This window comes from Momordica charantia (genome assembly GCF_013281855.1).
Source record: "Momordica charantia cultivar OHB3-1 chromosome 3 unlocalized genomic scaffold, Mcharantia_2.0 BLBB01000003.1, whole genome shotgun sequence".
NCBI lineage: Eukaryota > Viridiplantae > Streptophyta > Magnoliopsida > Cucurbitales > Cucurbitaceae > Momordica > Momordica charantia.
In genome coordinates, this window is record NW_028275161.1 from 2,518,200 (window position 1) to 2,539,922 (window position 21,723).

Below are 21,723 nucleotides of genomic sequence, written 5' to 3' on the forward strand. Positions count from 1 at the left end.
AATAAATAGATCTCGTGGTCAGGGGCAGGTATTTAAAATGATGCAACCTAGAGTTGAGGAACAATCAGATGTGGGTACAAGTATGTAGAAAATCTTATGAAAGTGAAGATCTGGTACATATTGGATACTTTAGTTTCTTTATTGGTTATCGTGGCTGAATTTCGAGGAAGAACTTCTAAAAAATAAGGTAATAATTAGTAAGGACCCATTTGTCATTGATTTCTAAAAAGGAAAAAAAAGAGTAAAGTTATAAGGGCATTATGGTCTTTTTGGGTAAAAAAAAGGGAAAAATTGGAAATTTTTGTGTTGGGACACGTATTGGATTGGAGACGTGTGTGGCTAAAGGAGAAAGAAAAAAAGGAAAAAAAGAAATTGGAAAGGAAAAAGAAAACTGAAAAGAAATGAAGAGGGAGAAAGAACGAAGGAGAAAGAGAAGAAGAAAAAGAAAGAAAAGAGAAGAGAAAGGAGCAAGGAAAAAAAAAGACGACTAAAGGGTTTTAGAAAACAACAGAGAGATTGAGGACTGGGAAGATGGATGAAAGTTGCTGAAATGGAGAAGAAGGAGAAGCTTTCCGATTCGGAGCTAAGATCTAGAATTTGGTAAGTTTCTAGAGATCAAATAGGAAGAATCCATGGTTATGTGAAGCTCTTAAGGATTTGTATTTGTGGGTTTTTTATGAAATAAATGTCCTTCAGGAGTTGAGTTTAATGGGTGGTCAAGGAATGGCGGGAAAACTCTTGTTACTCTTAGCTAAGAATGAAGGATAAAATTGTGGAGCTCGATTTGTACGATTTGGTTGGGTTGTATGGTAGAAATTTTAAGAAGAAATGTTGTTTTTGTAATGGCTTGAGATTGGAAGCAAAAAATGAAAAGAAATTAATTTGTCTTTTCCTTGGTACAAATTAATGAAAACAAAGCTAGGTGGGTTAGAAGAAATTGCAGAAAAGAAAAAGAAACGAAGAAAACAAAAGAAAATTGAGAAGTGAGGGAGGAAGAAGATGAACCCGTGAGTTTGGTTGGAGAAGAGAGATGAAGAAGAAGAAGAGGGGTTGTTGATTGGAAGATAGAGAAGAATTGTTGTTAAAAAAAAATGACAAGGAAAATGAAATTGATGAAAATGAGGGGCTTTCACGTGAGAAGTTGAAAGGAAGAGAAATTAAATTGTGTTTTTGGGTCTCACGTGTGTAAGGTGATAAGAAAATGAAGAAGTGATGGTTTTTAATCAAGAGAGAGAATGAAATATTAAATTTGATATATGGGGTAATTTGGAAGATAATATATATGATTTATATTGGGAACAAGAGTATTTTGAAATTATATTGGATTAAAGAATGAATTAATTTGATATTGGATTAATATATTTCAGGTCAAATGGAATTTGGAACAGCGTAGGATCCGGTTTAAAGGATTTGTGAGTGATTATTTTATTAAATATTTTTGGATATTTATTATAGAATTTTTGAGAAGTTATAGATATTATGTATGTTTTAGCATATCTGCTAAGAATGAAGAAAATGCGTTTGTCTGATAATTTATAAATGTTTCTTAGAATTTAGAAATGTTTTATGATTTCAAAGAAATGTTCGAGAAAGTTATGAAATATTATTTAGAATGAGATTTTAGAAAATGATTTTAGAATTTCATGAAATGTTTTTAGAAAGAAAGATTTTAGAAATGATTTGAGAAAGTTAGAAATGTTCTTAGAAAGAAGAAGAAAAGAATTTTAGAACCGTTTATGAGATTGAGAATAGATTTCAAACCACCATGTTATTGTATTCAGGTGATTACCTGTATGCTAGAAGAATGTGTTTCTATAGTATACCTAGAAATAGAAGGTCTTTGGGACCATTTAACTCTGCGCGTTGAGAGAATTATTCTGCTGTGTGTATTGAGATTATTCTATGTCAGTAGACCATAATAGAATATGGATACGTGTGTGGTGTTATATTTTAGCTATTTGTTTTATGTTTGAAAGAAGAATGTTTTATATGATTTAGAATGTGTTTGAGAGCAGGTTGAGAAGTTGGCGTAATTAGGTCGCAGGGGACGCAGGGGAATGTCGGGGCGATTAGGACCAAATCCGGATTCCAAATCCTGATCTAAATACTGGACTTGGGAGCGTTGCCTTTTCGATTTGCCTAGAAAGAAATTGTTTATACAAGTTTATTTTGAGAAATTTTACTGAGTTTTTAGTTGTTTAGGTTTTATGAAATTCAAATGAGAATGTTGTTACTTTAGTTTTATGAAATTTGTTTTAAGAACTGAATTTTAGTTGTTAAGAAAGATGTTTTACGAGAATATTTTCCTATCGTCCCCTCAAGCATATTGCTTGGAAAAATCGTTGCCGAAGAAACTTCATGTTTACCATTATCACTGACTAACCTACCACTCATTGATCTTCCTAGCTCACTGGTTATCATTTGTTTTTCCCCCAGGCTGTATCTAAGTATCTGACTTTCTGAGTTTCAAGGAGATTTTAGTTTAGCTTTTGTCACCCAGAGTTGTTGGGGATCTGCATATCACTTTGTACGTACATGTAGTTGTTGTGAAACTGTTATCACCTTTTCGATAAAAAGGAATGTTTAGAATGGATGTAAGAATGGTTGTTCTGTTGAGATTATTGATTTATTGTGCATCCATTCAGAGCTTGTTAGTCAAAGATTAGGTTAAAGTTAAGAAAGAAGTTGACCGTGGACTCCATAGCTAGTCAGGGTCTATGGTTGGCACGACTCGTTCTAAGACTAGTAGGTGTTTGGGACGGGTCGTGTCACCCAAGCATGAATATCTACGACTTTCATTGCTAAATACTCAAGCAATAAAAGAAGTTTCTAAGCATGGTTAAGGGACCTTATTCCTAAGCATCCACAAAATCTACTAAAGAAAAGTAACTAATCCACAAATAGAGCTATTCATGCTACGTGTATATCCTTCTGAATCATACAAGAGCTAACAAACCGATAGAAGTGGCCAATAAGAGTCAGTAAGATGAAAATATTATCACAGCTCTATTTATCAGCATACACAATCAACTAGAGTGTTGCTATTCATGAGTTACAACATGCAATCTCTCTCGAAAATGGAGTTTAGTTCATAGGGGATGGGAGAAATACAGTGGGTAAATAAAAATAAGTAACCCATTTCAAGAAGAAATCAAGGCAAACTCCTAAGGGGCCGTTTGTTTGGTGGGAATCCAAGATTTTCGTGAGACGAACATCTGGATTCCTACGTTTGTTTTGCAGTAATGTAAGATATCTGGGTATCTCGAGATGCCCGGGTATCCTAGGATGTCCATATGGGAGGCATATTATGAGTTTTGGATGCCCTTTTGAAACACGGGTTTTCAAGATTCCCGTGTCGACGACATCCATTTCTTACATTTTTGCCATCCATTATTTTCTCCATATATTTTCTTTCATCTATGTTTTTTAATTTTTCCTAAAAAAATTTCTTTATTTTTGTTTTTAAATTTATAATTAAAATAAATTAATATACTTATCGTTTAATAAATAACTTTACGCTGTTAAGTATATTTGTACATTAGATTTACATGTAAAATAAACTACATTAAATTATATAATATATCCATTTATTTTTTTATATTATTGGGAAGGAATTACATTATTAATTATATTTATTATCATAAATATATAATTGTAAAGCAACATTTTTTTTATAGTCAACATACCCATGATATTTTTCATCTTAAAAAAACTATAATGTGATGATAAGATAAATAAATTTTACCCAAGATAACATGAATTATATAATTGTCATTTTTTAATGTGATGATAGGATAAATAAATTTTACCCAGGATAACATGAATTATATAATTGTCATTTTGATAAACTATTAAAGTTGAAAATGAAACTTATATTACATGAATAATAAATTAATTTGTTCTAAAAAAACATATAAAAAATATAAATATAAATCTATTATATTAGATGAATTTATAAATTATATAAATATTTATGAGGACATTTTTGGAACATTCTATAAATTTAATATATTCGTAAGAATAAATCTTGCAGAACAAATGTGGTTATCCAAATATTCCCGGATATCTTTAAAAATATTCTTACAAAACAAACATGATTATCTAAAGATGTCGGACATCTAATATTCCAAGTATCGAAAATTCCGGACATCTTTAGATGTCGGTCATCTACATTCTTGAAAAACCAATGACACGTAAAGGTTACCAGTTAAACATGAAACCAGCAGCTCCATCCCTTGTCGTCAGCCTCTTCCTCAAAAATGGGTGATTATTCTCTTGTCTTCAGAACTAGGCAAGGAATATTTCTCTCTTGGGATCGTTGTGTCTGTCGGTCGGAGACCCTTGTCCTTTTTATATCGGGTTCTAATTTTATGGCACCCAGCTAGTCTTTGTACGGGCACAGTAAAAATTTTCCAGTGGGTCAATTATTGCATTGTGATCACATGATGCCGCATACGGTTACTCCGACTTTATACACTATGGCTCCGTAATGCCCCAGGTCTCCCATCGATTCAATTTTTCAGCTTAATTTCTTGCACATAAGAGCCAAAATAGGAGAACTAGAAAGGAGCTTATGCCCAATTATCAAGTCAAGGAACTAAGGCATTACTATTTTAGTTTTCATTCAATCCCTCGCTCCTTTGAGAAAAATTAGACACATAACTTCACTATCTTGCACATATTTACCCAAATAATTACTACAATAACTCTCTTTTAAAGAGTTAACAATGATCACTTTATATCTTCTTTTCACCTGGTAACACCGTGCCCACCATTCAAGTATAACATTATGTAAATACTGTGCGATAGAACCAGCAAGGTAATGTACGAGCTGGTCCCAATAGTAAGTGAATTTGGACTCACGAAGTGTACCAACAGCATTTTTGTATAGCTTTATGGCCACTTTTTTCCGAGTTGGTACGCTCATATCGCATGAAATGTGTTTGGGGAAGGGAATACCCTGGACACGTGGAGGACCCCTATTGGTTCTCCAAGATGGCTCATGAGTCATGCCCAGCTCGGACCGCCGAGATCACCACCACTAGCGTTGACAGATGCTAAGTATGAGGGCCGAGGTGAACCTGGCCGAGGTCCGACCTACCGGAAAGCTCGGTAGGGGCCGATGTGAGCAACTGTCAGCGGCGTGATTATAGGGTGTAACCGTCGGTCCCGAGATTACCGGGTGTAACCGACGGTCCCGAGATTACTGGGTGTAACCGTCGCGAGATTAGCGGGACTACCACCCATAAGTAGAGGACCTCACTCCCCGATCAGGTACGATGATTTCGGGCCTCGAACTAAACTGGGAATCCGACCTATACTGACTTGATCGTCGGAGTGCTCACCTTTTTGTGCAGGTCCGCCAAGTGTTCAGGTCAGTCCGAAGGCCGAGTTCGAGCTACAATCTGGAACACACTGTTGTGCATATCCTTGCATAAACATTTGGCGCCGTCTGTGGGAAGCGACAATCTAAGTCATCCCAATTCTTTTAAACCAACACGCGAGCGAACATGGTTCAACCAGCGAACTCGACCAATACAACAGACCGAAGGACTCTAGCTGCCAGCGATGCCCACCAGAGGGAGGTCGGAGCAGCAGCGGTAGAGGGGCAAGGTCACGATGGCCTAGCAACGGAACCCCTCCGCAGGTCGGCGCGGATCACCGCGCCTGCCCTACCGCCTGCGCACCCGAGGACGTCCAAGGCCACCCGTGGCCGAGGTGGGGCCTCTAAGAAGGGCGCCCGGAATCCAGCTCCGGCTCCAACAAGCGAGAACTTTGATGCGCTCAAGAGAGAGATGGAGGCAATGCGCACACAAATGCACTCCATGGAGGAAATGTATAACGAAATGATGCTAGCTGCAGGTGCAGGGTCCCGATCTGAAAATCGAGTGACGCGCGTGGACGTACGCGAGCAAGGGGGTTCCCACCTCGGCCCAGCCGAGGAGGAACGTCCCGAAAACAACGAGAGCGAGGGGTACACTTGCCAGGGGGGAGACCTCCGTGAGCATCTCAACAGAAAGAGAGGCTCGTCTCTCCGAAAAGGGCAGTCACCATCCTGCTCACACAGGAGCTCCAACCGGCAGGCTGAATCCTCTCACAATCCCACAGGGATAATCACAAGGGAGGAGTTCGACCAGCTGAGAAGGGAGCTCGATGCTCAGGTGGAGGCCTTAAAGGCCAAATGTGAGCAGAAAGACGATTCACTGAACGATGGCGACTTGGGAGAATCGCCTTTCACCTCGGACGTTTTGGAAGCACCAATCCCTTCGAAGTTCAAAGCTCCTACCGTGAAGCCTTATGATGGGACGAAGGACCCCAAGGACTATGTTGAGGTCTTTGAAGGCCTCATGGACTTCCAAGCGGCATCAGACGCAATCAAATGCCGCGCCTTTCAGACCGCGCTTACTGGCAGCGCGCGATTGTGGTATCGGAGACTGCCAGCCAGGTCGATCTCGACCTACTCTCAGCTGAGAAGGGAGTTCCTCGCCCAGTTCTTTTCTCGACACTATGACAAAAAGACAGCGACCCATCTCGCCACCATCAGGTAGAAGGAGGGTGAGACGCTGCGGGAGTATGTCACCAGATTCCAGGAGGAGCAGTTGAAGGTTGCACACTGCTCCGATGACTCGGCCATGTGCTATTTCCTCACCGGTCTAGCCGACGAAGCCCTCATGGTGAAACTTGGAGAGGAGGCCCCGGCCATCTTCGCCGAGGTGCTTCAGAAGGCGAAGAAAGTCATCGATGGACAGGAGCTCCTCCGAACCAAAACCGGCCGACCAGAGCGAAAGATCAGCCGGGGCAGAAGTGGAAAAGATGTAGAAAGGGCAGATCCCAAGTCCAAGGACAAGGGATCCTTTTCCAGCGGCCGAGCTGAGTATCGAAGGGCGGAGAACGGACCTACCAGGACCACGATTCCAATTTCCGAGATCCTAACGAACATCGAGGAGTCTGGAATGGAAAAACTACTCAAGCGTCCTGAGAAACTTCGGGGAGCCCCGGAGAGGCGCAGCAAGGACAAGTATTGCCGCTTCCATCGGGAGCACGGCCACAACACGTCGGACTGCTGGGAGTTGAAGCGCCAAATTGAGGACCTAATTCAAGACGGCTACTTCAAGAAGTTTGTGGGAAAGCCCAGGACCAGCTCAGCAGAGAAAAAGGAAGAGCGAAAGCGTTCAAGGACGCCACCCCGACGCACCGACCGACCTGCGGTCATCAATACCATTTTTGGAGGGCCAAGCGGGGGTCAGTCCGGACATAAAAGAAAGGAGTTAGCCCGTGCAGCCAGGCGCGAGGTGTGCATCATCAGGGAGCAGGGGCCGACCTGCCCAATCACCTTTGACGGTGCAGACTTGGAGGAGGTCCACCTGCCCCACAATGATGCACTTGTGATTGCTCCCTTGTGGAGGTGGTCAGGAGAGTGCTGGTAGACGGGGGCGCATCCGCTAACATCCTGTCCTTACCGACCTACCTCGCCTTGGGATGGACGAGGTCGCAATTGAAGAGGAGCCCGACACCGCTGGTCGGGTTCTCTGGAGAATCGGTCATCCCAGAGGGTTGCATCGACTTGCCGGTCACGTAAGGGCAGGACCAAACTCGGGTCACTCAAATGGCCGAGTTCGTGGTAATTGACGGTAGATCGGCCTATAACGCCATCTTTGGGCGACCCATCATCCACTCATTTCGGGCCATTCCCTCAACACTTCATCAAGTTTTGAAGTATCCCACCCCCAATGGCGTGGGCACGGTCCGAGGAGAACAGGCCGCTTCGAGGGAGTGTTATGCCTCCGCACTCAAAGGCTCATCGGTCTGCGCCCTCGAGGCCGACCTGCGGAGGAAGGAGTTTGCCGCACCCACTGAGGAGCTCGAGCTTGTTCCTCTGCTTAGTCCCGGGAAGCAGGTAAGCATAGGAACCAAGCTGGGGGCCACCGACAGAGAGGAGCTAATCCACTTGCTCAGATCCAACTCGGACGTCTTTGCGTGGTCCCATGAGGACATGCCTGGCATTGACCCGCGAATTATGACGCATCGCCTCAGCATAGATCCATCATTCCGACCTGTGAAACAAAAGAGAAGACCTATAAACAAGGAGAGGAGTGATGTAATTGTTGAGGAAGTTAACAAACTTTTGAAAGCTGAATACATAAGAGAAATTTCGTATCCCGAGTGGCTTTCCAATGTTGTATTAGTTAAAAAATCTAACGGCAAGTGGAGAATGTGCGTAGATTTTACGAACTTAAATAAGGCATGCCCGAAAGATTGCTTCCCATTGCCGAGGATCGATCAGCTCGTGGACGCCACAGCCGGGCACGAACTGCTCACCTTCATGGACGCCTACTCTGGGTACAACCAAATCAAGATGCATGTCCCAGATGAAGGTCATACCGCTTTCATAACAGACCAAGGTCTGTACTGCTACAAGGTCATGCCCTTCGGGTTAAAGAACGCAGGAGCGACCTACCAGAGAATGGTGAACAAAATGTTCGCCAAGCAGATCGGCCGGAATATGGAAGTGTATGTGGACGACATGCTTGTCAAGAGCAAGCAGTCTAAGTCGCATCTCTCCGACCTGATCGAAGCCTTCGAGGTTCTGAGGGCATATCAAATGAAGCTCAACCCTGCTAAGTGTGCCTTTGGAGTCTCCTCGGGAAAATTCCTCGGCTTCATGGTGAATAACCGGGGAATCGAGGCCAACCCCGAAAAGATTAAAGCCGTGACCGAGATGGAGGCACCGAAGACGCTGAAGCAGCTTCAGTGTCTCAATGGCAGGGTTGCGGCCCTGAGCCGGTTTGTTTCAAGAGCGACAGATAAGTGCCTTCCTTTCTTCAAAATCCTACGAAAGAAAGGGCCGTTTGAATGGACAGCGGAGTGCGAGCAAGCGTTTCAGCAATTGAAGAACTACCTCTGTTCGGCACCTTTGCTCGCCAAGCCCATGCCGGGGGACAAGCTCCAATTGTACTTAGCAGTGTCTGACAGTGCCGTCAGCTCGGTCCTAATCAGGCAAGAGGAAGCGCGGCAAAACCCGGTCTACTACACAAGCAAGGCTATGACCGAAGCCGAGACTAGATACCCTCAGATGGAGAAGTTGGCTCTCGCTTTGGTCACATCGGCCCGACGGCTCAGACCATACTTCCAAGCCCATACGGTGGTGGTGCTCACTAACTTGCCCCTAAAAGGCATCTTCCATAAGTCGGAAGCTTCTGGACGCCTAATGAAGTGGGCAATAGAGCTAAGTGAGTACGACATCCAGTTCGAACCCAGAACTGCGTTGAAAGGACAAGCAGCGGCAGATTTCATAGCCGAGCTCACACCACCCTCCGAGCTGAGCGAGTCCGACCTACCTTGGACAGTCTATGTCGACGGATCCTCCAATGAGAAGGGGTGCGGAGCCGGGGTCCTCTTGCTCGGACCAGGGGGCGAGCAATTTGAGTATGCCTTGCGGTTCGGCTTCCGGACTTCTAACAACGAAGCTGAGTATGAAGCATTTATTGCCGGCCTGCGAATCGCTAGAGCATTGGAGGCCTCTTGTGTTAAGGTCTTCAGTGACTCCCAGCTGGTTGTGAGCCAGATCAAGGACGAGTACCAAGCCAAAGACACCCGAATGGAGAAGTATTTGGGCAAGGTCAGATCGTACCTCGCCCAGTTTCGAACTTACGAAGTAAGCCGGATTCCGCGAGCAGAAAATTCTAATGCTGACGCCTTGGCCAAGTTAGCATCGGCGTACGAGACCGACCTGGCCAGGTCGGTCCCCGTCGAGATCCTAGATAATCCCTCGATCTTAGAGCCAGATCTGATGGAGATCGGGGCTCCAGAATCCTCATGATGGATCCGATCGCGGACTTCATTAGGGGCAACTCACCACAAGACCCCAAGGAGCGCAGAAAGTTGGCAAGGCGGGCAGCTCGGTTCGTGGTCCGAGATGGGGCATTGTACCGACGTGGCTTTTCCCTGCCTCTATTGAGATGCCTAACCCCTGAAGAGGGCCTGTACGTCCTCAGAGAGATCCACGAAGGAGTGTGCGGCAATCACTTAGGCGCCCGGTCGCTGTCAGCCAAAGTGATCCGACAAGGATACTATTGGCCGACCCTCAGCCAGGACGCCAAGAAGTTCGTTAGAACTTGCGACAATTGCCAACGCTACGGAACCATAATCCACCAACCTCCCGAGCTGCTCACCCCCATCTCGGCCCCGTGGCCATTCGCGCAGTGGGGAGTAGACATCATTGGTCCTTTCCCTTTGGGCAAGGGCCAGACCAAGTTCGCTGTGGTTGCTGTGGATTACTTCACCAAGTGGGCCGAGGCCGAAGCGCTCTCCCACATAACGGAATCCAGGGCCACGTCCTTCGTATGGACGAATATCATATGTCTCTTTGGTATACCGCAGGCCATAGTGACAGACAATGGGAAGCAGTTTGACAACGCCAAGTTCAACGACTTTTGCAGCAAACTTGGCATAAGTCATCTTAGCTCGTCCCCCGCACATCCGCAAGCAAATGGGCAGGTGGAGGCAGTCAACAAGATCATCAAGCGAGGCATCAAACTTAGACTGGACTCCAAGAAAGGCAGGTGGGCCGAGGAGCTACCAGAGGTTCTATGGTCGTACCGGACCATCCAACGAGAGTCGACGGGTGAGACCCCGTTCTCCCTGGCCTTCGGCTCCGAAGCTGTAGTCCCGGTTGAGATCGGCATGCCATCTGACAGAGTAGAGCATTACGAGCCTACGACAAATGAGGATGAGCTGCTCCTCAACCTCGACTTGTTGGAAGAAAGAAGAGCAATGGCCCAGCTACGCCTGGCGGAATATCAGGGCAGAATGGCCAGACATTACAATGCCCGCGTTCGACCTCGGGCCTTTCAGGTCGGACATCTGGTCTTAAGGAGGGTCCAAACGCATGTGGGTGCCCTTGATCCGGCCTGGGAGGGCCCGTTTGAGATCAAGGGCATAGTCCGACCTGGGACGTACATATTGGCCGATCTGAAAGGAGATGTCCTCGCGCACCCGTGGAACGCGGAGCACCTGAAGCGTTATTATCCTTGAAATGCCAAAAGGATTTTCAATGAATCTGTAAAGACTGTTCCAAAAGAATTATGATCGGAATAAATGTGATGATTTAATTTCATACTTCCGAGTTCGACCAGAAATTAAATGGGGGCCACGGACTCCCACGCGATCACATTCCAGCAGTTGGTTCAAATTCAATCCTCCGAAGCCTAAGGGTACGAGGTGCGATGCCAAAACCACTGACGAACTTAAAATTCAAACCTTCAAGTCAAAGGGGCGATGTGAAAAGTTCAAAATGATCAAGCCTCCGAACTTGGGGGTACGAGGAACGATATGAAGAATAGCTACGGACTTAGGATTTTAGCCTTTTAACTTTTTTTAAGTTAAGGGTGAAATGTTAAAAATCCAGAGTTGGTGCAATGTATTGAACATTAAGAGATTCAAACTCAAACTTACAACTATTTTAACTGAAGGCGCGACCTCAAAGGTAAGAGGTGCGAGGTGACATTGGCTGCAGTTCAAGGAAAAGGCAAAGAAATGAAAAATGTTGCCGACACCAAAGTAAAATCGAACAAAGCTTCTTCATTAATGAAGAGCAGAGCCAAGGCTTATAGACCTTGCAGCTCTGCCCTGACAAGCAGAAAACAAAAGAAAAGGGAAGAAGGACAGCGAAAAGCCTCATGAAGGGTGGTCGCCTAAGAGCCTGCTTGAGGAGCGCCCTCTTTAGTGGAGCCGACCTGGTCCTCTTCGGGATCGGAGTAGTCAGAGTCCAGATCTCTGACATACTGATCCACCAACGCTTGGGGGCCAGGGGTGCCGCCAGGCCCAGACGCCCACTTCTCAGCAATACCTCCTTTTCAGACCGCTGAGATCGATCTGAAGGTCGGGCATGTCGGAAGCAATGCCCTTCATGAGGAACTTGAAGCCCGCGTCAGAAAGGTCTTTGGCAAATCCATCGAAGTCAGGATGTTGCCTAAACGATTCCTCCAATAGGACTCCATTGCTGAGGCGTTCCTTCGCCGTCTCCAGCTCGGCAGTCGCATGCTCCAGCTCCTTATCCTTCGCTTCAAGCGCCTGGAGCATGTCGTCCTTCTCCTTCAGCAGCTGGAACTTCTCCTTCTCCAAGCCCCTGGTGATAGCGTGGGCAGCTCGGAGTTGGGCCTTGCGCCTGTCCTCCTCCTTCTTCAGCAGCTCGGCCTAGGACTCCACCTCGGCCTTCAAAATCTCCACCTCAGAGTGAGCCTTTAGCAGCTCATCCTTCATGGTGGAGGAAGCAGCCTCTAAGGCAGCAGAGAACTCCTCTTTCTCCCTCGCTGCCAGAACTTCCCTCCCATCCAGCTCGGCCTTTACAGCCAGAGCCGATTGAATGGAAGCAACGAACGCCTGAGAAGCGGTACAAGGAAAAAGTTAGACCGAACTACCTGTTGGGCGAAATTAAGCAAAAATGGGGACACTAGTCTTACCTTGGCGGCGTAATCGATGGTCCTCTGCAGAACGGACCCAGGGTCGCTCACGAATTTGGACGCCCTCCTTAGGCAACGGTCCAAACTTGCAGCTGAGATGCGGGACACCTGGTCCCTCACCCCGGAACTTGACGGCTCAACTCTGAACCGTGCCGTCACGTCGGACGTCCCGCCCATCCTGGCCGCAGGATCGTCCACCCGATCTGCGAAACTTGTAGGTAAGACCCTGCAAGCTCCGACCTCTGAGGGGGAGATCGCCTTCTTTTTCTTCCTTCTTCGCTTCAGAGGGGCTTCCTCCCTCACCTCCTCGCCCAAAGGCGGGGCGTCCACCGCCTCGGTCTGATCCCTGGGGCGCTTCTCCCTCGAGGGACCCCCAGAAGACTCCAGCTCGATCACCGGGGCTGGATCTTCCGAGGCAGGCCCTGCCACAGCAGGGGTGGCAGGTTTCGAACTCTGGGCGGCCTCAAGAGCATGGGCTCGGCCCTTGGACTTGCGCTTCACGCTGCTTGCAAATCCGCAAACCATGGCTGCGAAATAAAAACAGGGGTCAACACAAGGTTAGAGGAAAAAGGGGTGAGGCAAGCTCGCATACCAAGTTCAGAGTTCGGCCTTGAGGATTCAATGGGACGAACTGCAGGGTTGTAATCTAGCAGCCCGGATTCAAGCAGCAGCTCGTCGGTCACCAGGGTTCCGACCTTCCTACCCCTCGGAAAGCGCTCCTTGTAGTATTTCAGCGTGTCGAAGGAGGCTTGCGTAAGCTCGGGGACTGGTCGGATTGAAACTGCACGAAGACAAAATCCGAGTTAGACCTGAATGACAGAAGAAAATTACGAAAAGCAAGAACTACTCTGTACCTAGGTTCCCAAACCTAGTGGGGACGTCAAAGAAGGAACGACCTGACTCGTCCTTTGCGAGCCATTCCCCGGAAGCGTAGAACCACTTCCTCACCCATCCCTTGATGGAGGTCGGCCCCTTATCTATACTGCCTGCGCCTTTCCTTGCGCACATATAGAACCGACCAGGCTTCTTAGCTATCCTTTTCGCTTCGAAGCACGCGAGGAGCTGGTCTACGTCCAACAGCTCGGCCTCCTCACTATCCCGAGCTCGTAGCCAAAAAAGGATGGCCAAAGCGAAAATGACACCCCACCCATTGGGGGCCACTTGAGCCGGAGCCAACCCAGTCCGGAAGAGAAATTCTTGGACAAAAGGATGAAGGGGAAGTCTGAGGCCGTACTCAAACATTTTGAAGTAGAGAGTGACCCATCCCTCTGGAGGATTGTCAGCTCTCTCCCCCTCCTCCGGAAGCCTGAGGAGGATGTTTTCAGGGATAGCGAACCCCCTACGAAGGGATCCGAGGTAGTGCTCAGGTATCCTAGAAGGGTATTCCAAACCCTGACCTGAAGTGGAGGCGTCACTATCCTCCCCGTCATCGGAGAATCTAAAGTTTTCTATCTCCCCGAGCTCGGACTCTAACCTACGAGCTAAATCGGATCCTAAGTTGCTGCTAAAAGAGGACGACATGGCAACTACGAGAGAGGGAAGAGACCGACCTACCAAGGGTTCGAGCTGCCTTCAGATCGAACTCCAAGAATTCAGGGAACGTGAGGTATGACCTGAAGGATTGGGGGCATTTATAGCCCGTCGGAAGAATTTCCCCACCGTACACGTGTAATCAACGAGCGGCTAGGATCCTCCCTGAGATCCGAAGCGTCGGGACATTTGAATATTCCGACGATAAATCTTCCGCGACGGTTGTATTTTCCCACGAATAGGAAGTCGCCACGTGTCTAAAGCAAGTCGAATGAACTTCTCTGCCAGGTCGAGATCGGACCAGACAGAGAGGGGGCCAATGTTTGGGGAAGGGAATACCCTGGACACGTGGAGGACCCCTATTGGTTCTCCAAGATGGCTCATGAGTCATGCCCAGCTCGGACCGCCGAGATCACCACCACTAGCGTTGACAGATGCTAAGTATGAGGGCCGAGGTGAACCTGGTCAAGGTCCGACCTACCGGGAAGCTCGGTAGGGGCCGATGTGAGCAACTGTCAGCGGCGTGATTATAGGGTGTAACCGTCAGTCCCGAGATTACCGGGTGTAACCGACGGTCCCGAGATTACCGGGTGTAACCGTCGCGAGATTAGCGGGACTACCACCCATAAGTAGAGGACCTCACTCCCCGATCAGGTACGATGATTTCGGGCCTCGAACTAAACTGGGAATCCGACCTATACTGACTTGATCGTCGGAGTGCTCACCTTTTTGTGCAGGTCCGCCCAAGTGTTCAGGTCAGTCCGGAGGCCGAGTTCGAGCTACAATCTGGAACACATTGTTGTGCATATCCTTGCATAAACAAAATGCCTTGGGGAAGACGACACCAACTGCATTTGCTATGCTTGGTCGACAATCCAAGACGATTACCAAATCCTCATGTTCTCCTACTACATTCTTCATTTCTATCATGAACCAACTTCACAACCGGTAATTTTCATTGTCCATGCAATGGGATATATATATATATATATATATATATATATATATATATATATATATATTATCATTCTCATCTATTGTAACCGCAACCAACATAATACCTTTCAACTTATCTCTCAAATGTGTGTCATCTTCCATGATAACATGGCGGATGTAATTCAAAAATTCTTGGATGCATGCTTCTAACGCCATAAACATGTGTTTAAACTGCGATGTGTCTTTTTCTTTCTCGATTTCATAAAGAGTACGTAGATTTTCTATATTTCTCCATAAGCATACATCTGGGGATAAGAATCTTCTAGTCTTTCCAGTACTCTTTGTGGGATAAGAATTTTCTATCTTCAGTGTTTCTCCATAAGCATACATCGGTGTTTCTCCATAAACACGTACGAAAATCGTTTTTCCTTTACAAATCGTTCTGCTTGGTTGCATAAGCCTGTGACCTGAGCGGAAGCATTAAAATGGTTCACCTTTTTTTCTATTGAGATTCGATCCTCCACTCCTAAATTATGGGATCTTACTTGCACATTCTTTCATTTTCATTTTGGTTAATCTCTCCCGTAAACTTCCCAAAATCAATTTAAAAAACTTTTTAATTATTTTTCATTAAATAACTGACACTATGTCCATTCAATTTTAGGAAAAAAAAAATTGGCATTAAATTTTTTTATTTTTTATTTTACCAGGATTGTTTAACTTACAAATTCATGAGCACGAGAATAACGATGGGGTTAATTATGCATTGTTTCTTTAAATATATAATGGAAAAATATGATTTGGACAATAAATATATGTGTAGGTGGATAAGACTTCTTTATTATGTTAGTTACAGAGATCAAGTATCAAATCTTCACTTTTGTATTTATTTTGTGATATTTTATATTAAAAAACATTATTTTTAAGATTATAATATTAAAAAATTAAAATAATGATACTTCACTTTTGTATTTATTTTGTGATATTTTATATTAAAAAAACATTATTTTTAATATTATAATATTAAAAAATTAAAATAAGATTTTTGTTCATCGCCTGAGAGATATCGAACTCTCGTGGGGAAGCCCCATGAACTTAGCAGGCATACGCCTTAACCACTCAGCCAAAGCGACTTTTGGTTTCCTAAAATTATCATTGTTTACTCGTTCTTTAAAACACAATAATCTATTTTCATACTCTCGTAAAAAAATTTAAATGTGAAATGAGTTTATAATGACTTGAGTGAGAGATTTATTTAAAACATGGGATTTCGATCATTTTTTTTCTTCAAAGAATGTAATAGGGATGAAATATTATTTTCTAGTTGTTAGCTTGAAAACTCTAATAAAATAATTATTTTATTAGAGTTTTCAAAATGGAGGGAGAAGAAAAAGAGTTAAAGAAAAGTGAGATTGAAGAGAGAAAAAAAAAACTAAGAACAAAATAGGAGACCACAGAAGAACGTAAAACAAAGAGAGCCAGAAGACAGAGGAAGGGAGAATGAAAAAAATGAGAGAGAGAAAGAAAACGACAAAAGGAGGAGGGAGTACTCGAACAACAAAATGAATAATGGCCAAACTAAATCAGGCATTATAAATAATGGCCAAATATATTATATTTTTCATAAATGGCTAAGTGATTTTTTTTTTTTAATCATGAACGACCATATATCCCATATGCTAAATTTTGAGGATTTATTTGATAGAACGAATAGCAAAATCAACTAACCTTAATTATAGGGAATCAACCATATCTAATCAAACGATCAAATTTAAACAATCTAATCTAATTTAAAATTAGTATACTATATTTTGAAAGCAGATTTTGAAAATAGATCTTAAAATTACTAAAAAATTGTTAAAAATTCCAAAATAAGGAGGGGTCAGTATGAATATTTGTAGGGAAATTTAACAAAACCTAGCACCTTAGCCTTGTGTTTTGAAGAAGAGGAATTTAGGGTTTCTCCCCATTGTAGCAACCCTTCCTTTTTGCTCCACATCTCCACCTACAATCCGTGCCCTCCTTATAGTTGTCGGTCAGTCCTCCGATAACTCCTCCAACCTTTCGTACTCAGGCCGTTGGAACTCCTCCATCTATCGTTTGCGCGCCCCATGTCTGGTATCGGCTTCTTCTGTCTTACACTGTCGACTTTTCCCGTCCACGTCCGGGGTCGGCTTCTCCCGTCTTACATCAGTCGCGCGTCCACCATTGACCCCGAATGAGTTCCACCACAGCCACGAGTTCCTCCACCGCCCAGATCTACCGTCGCCCAGATCTGCCATCTACTGTCGTCGGCCGCCCAGATCCAAAACTCCGCCTGCAGCCTAGATCTGGTATGACTTGTTCCCCGATCTGCCACTGTCAACATTCACTGGGAGTCCATTGTAAGTCCAGCAGTCTTTTTGTTTTGATTTTGGGTCTTTAAACGATAGAAAGATAACAAAAGAAAAGTTTAAAAACTCGTTTTTTGCCTTCTCGTAATTTAAGGAGAATTTAAAAATAAAAAATAGGCATGGGACCGATCACATTCATTTAAAATCAAATCTAAGGGATATATCTACGTAAGTCCTACTACTTTCTATATTTAAACAGATTAAAATATTAGATATGGTCAATGTTAGAAGAGGAACACGGGAGGTTGCCATGAATACTGCAGAATGTGATGATGTTCAAAAAATAAAAAATAAAAAATTTAATGATACTAGCAAAAAGAGGGGCGACGAAGACTTAGTGGGAGGTAAGTGAAAACATGCCAAAGTTGAAAGGAATTTGTGTTCAAGTAAGAAGAAAGAGTTAAGTCATGAACTATAATAACGTAAGGAATCTTTGTGTTCAATAGTAATATTTACAAATTTAACTACTAATGTAATTGTACTCGTATGTTTCAGGGAAAAAGAAAGAGTCTAAAGGTAATAGAGGAAGAACCTATTAGTAAGGTAATTAGTACGCTTCAATGTTATTGGTGTATACATGTATTGATTCCCTAATTTTGATAATTGAGCTACATTGTGGTATATATATCTCCTAAATTCGATAATTGAGTTGCATTGTGATATATACATGTATTGATCTCCTAAATTTGATAATTGAGTTGTATTGTGATATATATATATATATATATTGTATTGACCTCCTATTAATAACTGGATGAAAACAGTAGTGTACTATTAAACACTAGTACCAAAAACAAAAGAATAGTTTGATTTGGAATATCGTGAGAACAATGAAAATAAATTTAGAAAACAGTAAGTGGACAGTTGCAGAAATATTTTGATACAATGTTGTAGCATCTGTCACAGAAAAGTCGCAGTTGTAATGGAGAAACGATTCAAAGGTAAATCGAGGGTGATTCGCTCAGAAGCTTTCACCCTTTTTATAGCTGTTGATGCTGGAATTCGGCCCCCAAGGATCTCGCCAAATTTGCACCAATCTTCTAGAATAAAGGGATAGATGAGACCGGCAAAACAGAATAGTACTAAGACCGGTGTGGCTTCTACCACATAGGCTCCGATGCTTAAGTCAGAATCGGAGTAGTTGAGTATAAAGTGTAGGTTGTTGTGAACATACCTTTAGGATTTAGCTTACTCTCCTATTTATAGAAGTCAAAATCTTAATCCCTTCAGGATTTACATTAGTTGAATCCTATTCCGTTTAGAATTTACATATAAGTTGAATCCTAATGCACTCAGGAGATCTTAGACGGAGTGGGCCTCATGCTGCATTCAAGGCCAAGACCAAGTTGACTCGGATCGGGCTGCGTGGGGGTCGGGTCGATAACCTGTTCAATGTGCCCCGACCCCCGTGCAGCGGGTCGAGAACTCCTTGGCGTCGAACAGTGCTTAACGCCGACCCTGGGTCGACTGTGGCCGACCCAAGTTGCTGGGCCCTGAACCACTTACCTCTCTTCGGGTCCGCTTCTTCTTTGGCTCTCTTTCCTCTTTTCGGTTGTTTAGTCCCATCTTTATTTGCTCCCTATAACAATGACCCCCACTCTCAAAATAGAAGGCAGAAAGCATGCTAGGGCTTCTATATTGAGAGTATTTGTGGCTGTTAGTTGTCGTCTCTATGAGCTGGCTGCCATAGTCCCACACTCTTTATTGTAGTTGGCTACCATCAAGCCTCTTAGCATTGAGATTACTTGTCGTTGTTAGTTGTCGCCTTTTATGGGTTGGTTGTCATAGCCCCCATTCTTTTTTGTTGTAGTTGGATACCATCTAGTCTCTTAGCATTGAGAGTACTTGTCGTTGACAGTTGTCGCTTTTTATGGGCTGACTGTCATAGCCCTCATTTTCTTTTGTTGTAGTTGGCTGTAATCGAGTCCCTCAGTGTTGAGAGTATTTGTCGTTATTAGTTGTCATTTTTATGGGCTGGCCTGTTATAGCCCCCACACCCTTTTGTCGTACTTGACTGTAGTCGAGTCTCTTGGGCTCTACCATACAGTTATTTCTAACTGTTTAGGTTTTTGCCTTGGGATCTAACTTTTAGTTGCGCTAGCTGTACCCTCTTGGGTTTCTAACCTGTTTGGATTTTGCCCAGGGTTTTATAGTCTAGGATTTATTCTTGGGTTTCGAACCTACTTGGCATTTGCTAATGGTTTTATACACTGAGTCTAGTTGATACCCTTTTGTTGTTGTCGGTTGTCGTTTTATGGTCTGGCTGTCATAGCCCCCATTCTCTTTTATTGTAGTTGGCTACAATCAAGTCTCTTAGGCACTGCTATACAGTTAGTTTTTACCGTTAGATTTTGGCCTTGGGATTTAACTTCTCAACAGAGCCAGCGGTACTTCGTTGGGTCTCTAACCTATTTGGCTTCTGCCCATGATTCTATACCCTAGGATTCGCTCTTGGGTGTCTAACCTATTTGGCTTTCGCCAATGGTTTTATACTCTGAGTCTAGTCGACCTTGAGTTTCTAACCTTTTGGGTTTTGCCAGTTTTTTACCCTAAGTTAATCAACACCCCTAGGTTTTTAACATATTTTGGTTTTTACCAAATGGTTTTCTACTTCTGGGTTTCATTGATTGGTTAAGCTTGCCTGCTTTTTGTTTTAACCTTGCTGGGCCTATACGCATGCGTTTTTCAGCACCTTGAGATTCTTTTCCCTGGTTTCACTAATTGGCTTTTAGCTTATCGGCCTGCTTCTATGTCTGTCCCTGTTCGAGTTCCTTGACCAGCTGTTGATTTACTTACCCATGCCCTCACTTGAGGAATTTTCATTTAGAGTAAAAGATAAACGCTCAAATAGTAAAGATGTAATTATATTTTAGATGTCAAAAGTCTTATTCAGAATATATAAAGAGATAATTGCTCAAGTAATAAGTAATTAATTAAATTTCAGATTCTATAAGTTTTTTTAAATAACAAACGAGTAAGTATCTTTGGAAACATAATATCAACATGCAGTTACCAAAAAATCAGTTCTAAATTTAAAACAGTTACCGAATGGTCGTCGTAGACGACCATCCCTTCAAGAGACGACCACCTCCTAAATTTAAAACAAATTTATGGCGCAACATTGGATGGTCGTCTCTTAGAGACGACCACCTTTCACATATTTAAAACTACTATATTTTTAAAAAAAGTTTCAAAATATACCATATTTTAAACATTTTCAATTAAAATACAATATTTTTAAAATAACTTTTATTATTAACATTATTAATAAAAAAACACCCCATAATTAACCCCTAAAACTTTGGGATGTTACTCTCGTAGTCATGAAATTTTATTTGAAAAATCCTCGTAAACTAACAAAAATTTAATGCCAAATTATTTTTTTTCTAAAATTGAATGGACATAGTGTCAGTTATTTAATGAAAAAGAATTAAAAAGTTAGATAAACATTTTTAAATTGATTTTGGTAAGTTTACGAAAGTGATTAACCAAAATGAAAATTAATGGAGGCGAGAATAAGATCCCATAATTTAGGAGTAGATGATCCAACTAATAACTCTCCAAATAAAAAGTTATTTGGGTATAATGTTGGTATAAATTAGCTAAAGATAGCATCACTTGCACCCCTATTCACTAATTTCGTGCTAAAAAGACCATAAACACTAGTGGTCTACATTGTAGTATTGTCAATTGCAACAGAACTAATTTTGGTGCATTTTGCGACAGCTTTGACGATGCTACAACATCAAACTCAGATTCAGGAAGCAGCAGAAAAGGACAAGCTGGCAGTGAAAGGACTACCCAATGGGATTTACCTCAGTAATTGGAGGTTTTAATCAAAAGTGAGAGCTGAGTCCCTCAAGGTCTGTGTTGTTGCCTTAGTATCTGAAGGGGGTATAAATACAAACAAGAGAAGAAGCCTCCAAGGACACACACATCAAGAAACATTCCCCTTGTTCATTCTTTGATGGAGCCTACCCTTACTCCAAGAAACTCTCTCTAAGAACCGTTAGAGAAAGCAAGGAGAAGAAGTAGACTCTTCAGTGGCAATTGGGAGCTGATCCTCAGCTCTGTTTCTTCATTTTCTCATCTTTGTATTAATTTTACTCTTTCATTTGGCTTAACTCTCCTTATGGGTTTGCATAGCTAACCACTTGAGGGGGAGATGTTCTAGACTTATTTTCTGGGCCGTAAACGTGCTGTTTGTTTTAATGGAAATGTGTTTTGAGTTGAAGTAGTGCATCACCCTAATTTCATTGTGCTTGATCACCATTCTGAAATATCTCTTTGACAATGTTTGGAAAAATGTGTTGAGGAGTGAATCCCTTCATCTCGAGCTAGAGTCTACTTAAGTTTAGCGTGTGGTGACTTAGGGATAAACATCACCTAGCTTGGTCATAAAA

The 21,723-nt window shown here is 43.4% G+C and overlaps 2 long non-coding RNA genes across 2 annotated transcripts; both read left to right on the forward strand.

The window, feature by feature from the left end:
• Window positions 1-358: 358 nt before the first annotated feature.
• LOC111024689 (uncharacterized) lies at window positions 359-2,443 on the forward strand. Its single transcript, XR_002603384.2, has 3 exons — window positions 359-600; window positions 1,368-1,412; window positions 2,016-2,443. It is a non-coding gene; the product is annotated as an uncharacterized LOC111024689 (long non-coding RNA).
• A 14,295-nt stretch (window positions 2,444-16,738) lies between these two features.
• On the forward strand, window positions 16,739-21,723 carry LOC148212161 (uncharacterized). Its single transcript, XR_015789915.1, has 3 exons — window positions 16,739-17,311; window positions 17,816-17,863; window positions 21,047-21,723. It is a non-coding gene; the product is annotated as an uncharacterized LOC148212161 (long non-coding RNA).